Source organism: Dendrobium catenatum, unplaced genomic scaffold (assembly GCF_001605985.2).
Source record: "Dendrobium catenatum unplaced genomic scaffold, ASM160598v2 fragScaff_scaffold_128, whole genome shotgun sequence".
Taxonomy (NCBI): domain Eukaryota; kingdom Viridiplantae; phylum Streptophyta; class Magnoliopsida; order Asparagales; family Orchidaceae; genus Dendrobium; species Dendrobium catenatum.
Window position 1 is genome coordinate 306,839 of NW_021318590.1, and position 7,258 is coordinate 314,096.

A 7,258-nucleotide genomic window follows, 5' to 3' on the forward strand; every position below is an offset into this window, starting at 1 on the left:
TATAAAACTATGTTAACATACAAAAATAAAAAAAACAATACGAAAACACATAAACAAAAAACACTATAAACAAAACACACAAAAAACCTTAACATCTCAATCATCTTGCTCCTGTTCTAATGAATCAGAAACTAAGTCTGCCATGAGACTTTTGCTTTTATTAATCTTTTCCCATATTACAAACGGTTTGTTTTTACTTCTTTTCCTTTGCAGGAAGAGTTTTTAAGTTGGGGCATTCACGGCTTCAAATGTCCGGGTTTCCTCACCCCAAAGTAAAATTATGTCAGAGAAAACTTACACATTTTTACAATTTTTTACCTTACTCTGCTTTTGTATTGATGTTCATAGCTTGTGCTTCAATAGATTTCAAATTTATTTGTTATCAATGATATCTCCTTGCTTTCATCATCTACTAAGCCATGTTCATCTGTGTGTTTGGGCTTTAGACACAATTAGTCTTTCGGTCATCTCGCATCCAAAAATCTTTGGACTCACACTTTTACTTCGTAGGAATGAGTGAACTGATTAAGAGTATCCTATTCGAATAAGCATTCAAATCTTTTTGATTCAACATCATGCTATGACTTTGGTATCAAATTTATTCAAGTAAGAACGTAGAATTTACTAACTTTTCAAAGTTTGTAAAGTCTCTACCTAAATCATGTAATGACATCACAATTTGATTAAATCTAGTAAACATGTCTAAGATAGTCTCATATGGTTTCATGCTGAAAGTCATAATATCACCCTATTTTTTTTTTTTTTTTTTTTTTTTTTTATTTGAATATTTCAATTTAGACTGTTTGACTTCACTAGTACCTTCATACAAAATGCATAATTCTATCCCATGATTTCTTTCCCAGTAGTACATGTAGAATTCTCATGCAATTCGTCAGAAATTTAAATGCATAGAAAAAAACAATTCAAGCATTTAGCAATTAGTTGTGCAATTGACTAGTTCTATTAACTCCATTTCAGTAAAAGGAATATTAAATTTTTGACTCCATCTATCATACGTGAAGGTGCAGAATAGCCAGTTTGAATGATACTGCCACATTCGATAATCAATTGATTGGCAAAAATGTTGACATGCAAATTTTCCAAAATTAAAAGAAATGTTTTCAAAATATCTTTTATGACTTTTATGCGGAAGCGAATTTCTTCACAATAGCCTTCCACTAATCTTACAATTTCTAAAAATGCCATGATCAATTTTTTCAAGGTTCTAAACACTATTTTTTAAACCCGCTCTGATACCAATTGTAATGCTACTGATACCAATTTAAATACTAGATGCGCCAAGAGGGGGTGAATTGGATGAATAAAAACTTCTTTAATTGAAAAGAAATATCTTTTTATGACTTATGCGGAGCGGAATTTTCATTCACAATAAAAAAGATAGATAATCAATTTCATTCAAGCAATTAATCGCCATAAAAAATTATTCGGGCAAATTAAAGTGCAGAAAAAATAAAGGAAAGAACAACACCAATTTATAGTGGTTCGGTCAAACCATGACCTACGTCCACTCCCCGGAAGCACCCTCCGAGTATTACACTAACCTTTTAGTGATCTCCTTTAGCCCCCCTCGACAAGGCGGAGAACCTTACATAATCACTTTCCACCTTCCCGGTGCGGCGGAGGAGCCGGGTCCTTGACACCAATGAGATTTTTCTTCCCAAAACTTCCTTCAGACAAACCTTGAATCTGATGTACTGAGGTGCAAGCTCGCGGAGCAAACCGTGGATTCTCCTTCACACTCCCTTGAAACCCCTCAAGGATCTTCTCCCTCTCTCAAACTTCACCCTTCCTCTTCCCTTTCAAGTCCTCTCTTCAAGTTTTCTCCAAAAGAATGAAGACACAATGGCTTGCCAAGGACTCTTACAAAGTCTTTGAGAGTGCTTAAATAGAGGGCTCAAAAAACCCTAAAATACTCAATTCAGCTGTCAATTATCATTACCGTACGATCTCAAGATCATCCAGTATGATATGCAGAAATTGACTGTTAGTATGTAATCCGTAGTCATCATCTAGTTAGTACAGTACGATCAGTTCGTACAGTACGATCCAAATGACAAATTTCAGCCTTTTGATTGCATAATCTCAGGATCAACTAGGCAATATTTTAAACATCGTACCGTATGATTATGATCGTACCGTACGATTATACAACTGTTCAAATTTTAAATTTTGCCTAATTTAATGGACGGCGTGGCTTTCTAATTATAATTAGATCATACAGTACGATTAGTTTATATTAAAATTAATTTTTTTTTAGGAAAAAATAAATATTTTAATTTATTCTGTTACACCAGATCGTAGAGTACGAAATAAATTTCGTATAGTACGAGGAACAGAAAAGTTAAAATATTCATAATCATTTTTTGCTCCCTCTGTGTGTGTCGATGATCAACAAACTAACATACATATTTAAGAATTGACTCAATAAATGAAAATTACAACCTCATTTAATACGATCAATTCTACCAATCTTGAGCCTTGAATCTTTCAAGGAAACGGTGCATATGTACCTAAAATATTAGTTAACATAGAAAGAAATATGCACTGTAAATACAGAGAAATAAAAGATTAATAAATATTATTTGTATCATCAAAATCATAAACTCGGAAAGCCGAGTTGCAATAGATCATTAAGTAACAAAACTATATTTTTTCAAGGTTTTCTAAAACACTATTTTTTAAACCCGCTCTGATACCAATTGTAATTGCTCTGATACCAATTTAAATTACTAGATGCGCCAAGATGGGGGTGAATTGGATGAATAAAAACTTCTTTAATGAAAAGAAATATCTTTTTATGACTTTATGCGGAAGCGAATTTCATTCACAATAGCCTTCCACAATCTTACAATTTCTAAAATATGCCATGATCAATTTTTTCAAGGTTTTCTAAAACACTATTTTTTAAACCCGCTCTGATACCAATTGTAATTGCTCTGATACCAATTTAAATTACTAGATGCGCCAAGATGGGGGTGAATTGGATGAATAAAAACTTCTTTAATGAAAAGAAATATCTTTTTATGACTTTATGCGGAAGCGAATTTCATTCACAATAAAAAGATAGATAATCAATTTCATTCAAGCAATAAATCGCAATAAAAAATATATGCGGAAATAAAGTGCAGAAAAAATAAAGGAAAGAACACACCAATTTATAGTGGTTCGGTCAAACCATGACCTACGTCCACTCCCCGGAAGCACCCTCCGAGTATTACACTAATCCATTAGTGATTCTCCTTTAGCCCCCCTCGACAAGGCGGAGAAGCCCTTACGTAATCACTTCCACTTTCCCCGGTGCGGCGGAGGAGCCGGGTCCTTTGACACCAATGAGATCTTCTTCTTCCCAAAACTTCCTTCAAGACAAACCTTAAATCTGATGGTACTGAGGTGCAAGCTCGCTGGAGCAACCGTGTGATCTCCTTCACACTCCCTTGAAACCCCCTCCAAGGATCTTCTCCCTCTCTCAAACTTCACCCTTTCTTCTCTCCCTTTCAAGTCCTCTCTTCAAGTTTTCTCCAAAAGAATGAAGACACAATGGCTGCCAAGGACTCTTACAAAGTCTTGTGAGAGTGCTTAAATAGAGGGCTCAAAAAACCCTAAAATACTCAATTCAGCTGTCAATTATCATACCGTACGATCTCAAGATCATCCAGTATGATATGCAGAAATTGACCTGTTAGTACTGTACGATCCAGTCAGTACAGTACGATCTAGTTAGTACAGTACGATCAAGTTCGTATAGTACGATCCAAATGACAAATTTCAGCCGTTTTGATTGCATAATCTCAGGATCAACTTAGGCAATATTTTAAACATCGTACCGTATGATTATGATCGTACCGTACGATTATACAACTGTTCAAATTTAAATTTTTGCCTAATTTAATGGACGGTGGGATTTCTAATTATAACAGATCATACAGTACGATTAGTTATATTGAAAATTAATTTTTTTAGGAAAAATAAATATTTTAATTTATTTCTGTTACACCAGATCGTAGAGTACGAAATAAATTCGTATAGTACGAGGAACAGAAAGTTAAAATATTCATAATCATTTTTTGCTCCCTCTGTGTGTGTACATGATCAACAAACTAACATACATCATTATAAGAATTGACTCAATAAATGAAAATTACAGGCTCATTTAATACGATCAATTCTACTCAATCTTGAGCCTTGAATCTTCAAGGAACGGTGCATGATGTACCTAAAATATTAGTTAACATAGAAAGAAATATGCACTGTAAATACCAGTAGAAATAAAAGATTAATAAATATTATTTGTTATCATCAAAATCATAAACTCGGAAGCCCGAGTTGCAATAGATCATAAGAACAACTATTTCCAACATATTTATGAATAAGACAAGCATCAACAAATTTAGAATTCATAAATCTATTTACTTTTAATTTTGAACCAGCTATAGAAGTTGCCACAAAATTATTAGACCTTTTTTGAAATCCAACAATAATGTTTGATTTAGCAAGATGATTGAACTTTTTACTTGAAAAATATTGGCCTTCAGAAATTAAATCTTTTCCTTTATTTATAATAGAGTTGATCTTAACAATACCAAGTGATATAAATGTTTCAAGATTATCTTTTATAATCTGAGGAACTCCACCAACATATTTAAAAGGAGGAATATGGGAAGAAGATAGAATGACTAACAGTTATTTCCTCTGATCCTCCAAAATGATGAAAAAATAAATTCAAATAGTTTTTGACATTCTCAGTCAAGAAAATGGGACTTTTATCCCTTAGGGGGTAATTCTAACTTATGCCACTAAACATAACATCATGTGAATTTTAACTTGGAGGGATCTCCAAACTCAAAAATCATGATCATAATTGCTAACATAATGAATTAAACAACTATTAAACCTTGTCTAGCCATGGTTGACGTCAAAATCCTAAAAATCCTTAAATGTCAACATAGACAAGTCAAACAAATCCATGCTACCTTCCCAAAACATATGTAGAATGTGATTGGGAATACTTTAAACCTAACCCCATGCCCTAGATAAACCACGTTGACTAACCTAGGTTGACCAAATTGCCCAGTTATGGTTTCCCATTTAAAAAAAAAACCTATTTACTACATTACATTCATGGAGACAGAACCAAATCTTAGGACCATCTCCAATATACCCTAAACATCATTTAAAATGTATAAAACCAAATTCCAACACATGGCCATCTTTAGTTTACCAAGTCAACCAAGGTTGAGTAATGGGCCCTTTTAACCATTAATGATGCATTTAGAACTAAATGATCTCACCAAACCTCAAGATGACATCCATTAAGTCCAAAGTACCGTTTGGAGTAAGATGGACCCATAACTCAATCCTTGTTAAACTTGGTTGACCAGGTCAGCCCTAGTTGACAAAAGTCACAATATACTCCTAAAAATTATATTTCCTATGATTTTGAACAAATATTTGTACAAAACTTTTGGGGGATATTCATGAGGTCAACATGAGTCCTTTAAAAATTCTCGATCCTATGGCTCACTTGGTTTGACAAATGGGATGAAGCAAGTGTTCAAAATGGGTTTTTTGCTCTAAATCACTACCCTTATAAAAATAAATTTTTAAACTTGTATAATATATGTGTATTAGCCCAATACACCTAAGCAAAGAGTTTAGTCCCATGGTTTTACCTAGTTTATAAGTGTGGTTTGAAATAAGTTCTCCAAAACCCATATTTGTTGACCCTAGACCAAGCCAGCCTAACTTGAACCCAACCAAAGGATTGAATAGGCTCGAAAACCTTCCCTCTATACCCCACATCAAGGCCTTGCCAGCTAAGAAGTTAAGGTGGAAAGACTCCCTAAAATAACCACTCTTCAATGATTCAATGATTTGTTCGACCATTACTTCCCTAATAACAAACCATGTGCTTTCAAACTCTATAAAGCATTACTTGAAACCCATTGGTCAATCCCTAAATGAAATAGCTATTAAAATTTAAAATTCTTAAATAATCATACATTTAGCATTACATTTTTTATTTTTTTGTTGTCTATTTATATGTAAGTCAAGATTAGTTTCCCTCTGATTTCACCTAAAAGTAATGAGTGTAGCCCCTAAAATAAATCACCAAAGCTATAGATGTATTTTAGTTTGGTGATTGAATTTTCAACCATGGGAGGCTTTGATGAACCTAAATTTAGTGAGTTTGAAACACATGTATATATGCAGTTATTGTTCAAATTAAACAGAATTTAGAGATCAATTGATCTTGTATTAAGTAAACCCAAGATTCATATACGTACATGATCTATGATCTTAAAAAATTCATAATAAATTCATCTAATTTAAAAAAATTACTAATATAATTTTGAAATTCCTAGAATTAATAACTCTGCAAAGAAAAGAAAAGCCTCATCATATTACTCCAACATTTAAATTAATTTTGAAAAAATACTAATTAATTAAAATAAAATTTAAAAATTTATAAAATGACCAAAAAAATTTTAAACATATGAAAACATCCTTAGAGGATGTTTCTAACATTTGGGAGAGATTTTAGTTGGTTTTGGAGTTAGTTGTTTACAAAAATAAGAAAATGCCCAAAATTAAACAACTAAATAAATCCGTCAAATCATCAAACTTTAATAATTCTTAATTACTTATAGAAAACTCAGAATTTATTACTGAAAATAAGTATTCAGATAAAATTTTGGTTGATCTCAATAACAAGAACACGTTTTCTATTCTTCAAACTGTTACTGATGAAGATAAGGCTGATCCTTCAAAGGAAATTTCTTTGGTTGAAAGAAGAGTAGAAGAGTTGGAGGAAGAGGAAAAATCTGTTAAAAATATTAGTGACAGAAATGATTTGGTGGAAAATCCTGTTTTTGGTGAAGTAAAGTTTAAATTGCAAAAAGAATTAAAATCATTGGGGAATAATTCTTTAAAGTCTAAAACAAGGAAAGGTTATTGTAAGAGTATTTGTCGTGGGTCTTATCCCACTTCAAAGAAGAAATGAGTTCCCTTATATTTTGGAATTGTAGGGGGCCTAGGAAGGTGGTGGCCTCCAGGTATTTGAAAGAAATTGTGAAGGATAATGAAGCTTTGTTTGTTGGTCTTATGGAAACTAAAGTATCTTCTATGGATCCTATTGAAGTCAGAAAATTTATTGGTGAGCTGTGGGATTATTTCCTGTACCCGGCAGTTGGTCTATCAGGTGGTATCTTGGTTTGTTGGAGACATGACTTGGCAACCT